This window comes from Apium graveolens, chromosome 2 (assembly GCF_009905375.1).
Source record: "Apium graveolens cultivar Ventura chromosome 2, ASM990537v1, whole genome shotgun sequence".
In the NCBI taxonomy this organism is placed as follows: Eukaryota; Viridiplantae; Streptophyta; class Magnoliopsida; order Apiales; family Apiaceae; genus Apium; species Apium graveolens.
The window spans coordinates 41,219,790-41,221,241 of NC_133648.1; positions in this window are offsets into that span (position 1 = coordinate 41,219,790).

Sequence of the window (1,452 nt, forward strand, 5' to 3'; positions counted from 1 at the left end):
TAAGATATTCCTTACAAGTATAAATGGAATGCCATAAACTACCACAATGAAAACAAGGATTTTGTGGTTTATATCTAACAGACTGACTCTTAACTCCTGATTTTGAAGGTAAGGAGTTTATGTTCTTATTCTTCCTGCAAAAAGAAGCCAGATGGTTAGAACTTCCACAGTTATGACACGTTTTCCTAGGAGCATCAGGAACAGGCCTATAATCATTGCTTTTATTCACACCTTCCTTTCCATTTCTATTTTTCCTAGGTGATTTTACCTTGTTTGCATTCTTAACATCTTTCAACTTATGCTTAAGCTGCTTCTTCGTCATTAAGCCTATGTTTACTTCAACTGTCATTTCCTGTTTTAGTTTGTCAGAAGTTAATTCCTCTTTAACTTCTGATTTCTCATTATCAGACTTTACAGTTACAAACTTAACAGGTTTTAATTTTGGCTTTTGCTTAGCAACAGGCTTAATTTCTACAGTTCCTTTATCATTCTTATCCTCTCCATAACCTAAGCTCTCTTTCCAATTTTTACTACTTAGCAAATTTTGAGTTGTTCTGCCAGAGTTAGTCCAAGTCCTGATAATCTCTTTTTCCTTTTCTAACTCAGTTTTTAGAGATCATTCATTTTTAGCACTTCATCTCTAACATAAAAAGCATCATCTCTATCCTTCTGAGTTTGATGGAACATAACTAACTCTTTTTCTAAGAAATCATTTCTTTTCTTAAAAGCAAGATTTTCAGAAGTTAATCTTTCACATGTTAAAGTTTGATCTCTATAACTAACAAACATGGTTTTAAGATATCTTCTCAACTCATTAATATCATCAGTATGAAAAGCATAAGTAGTCTGAGGTACCTTTATCTCAGCAGCTTCAGAACTGCTCTCAGCACTTTCTTTATCAGTATTTGCCATCAACGCATAGTTCTCCTCACTTTCAGAGTCTGAGGTGTCTGTCCAGCTTTTCTTCTTTGTGACAAAAGCCTTGCCTTTGTCACCCTTTACTTTCTTGCAATCAGGAGATATGTGGCCTTTCTCACCACAGTTATAGCATTTGACATTGGTATAATCTCCTCTATCAGACTTTCCTCCTTTGCCCTCAGATCTTCTGAAATTCTTCTTATCAAAACTTGTGCCTTTCCTGGAAAACTTCTTTCCCTTCCTGAACTTCCTGTATGCAATCTTTGTGATCCCTTTCACCATAAGAGCACACAGCTTCATCATCTCCTCATCAGCATCAGTCTCAGGCAAGCTTTCAGAATCCGAGTCATCATCACTTTCAGAACTTGATGACTCAGTATCAGACTTTGTGAAAAGAGCTTTACCCTTGTCTTTCCTTGAGGTAGCTGCCTTGGGGAATTCTTCTTCAGCCTTAAGAGCAACTGTCCTTGACTTTCCTCCTTTCCTCTTGCTTCTTTGTTCCATCTCAAGTTCATGAGTCTTGAGCATTCCATA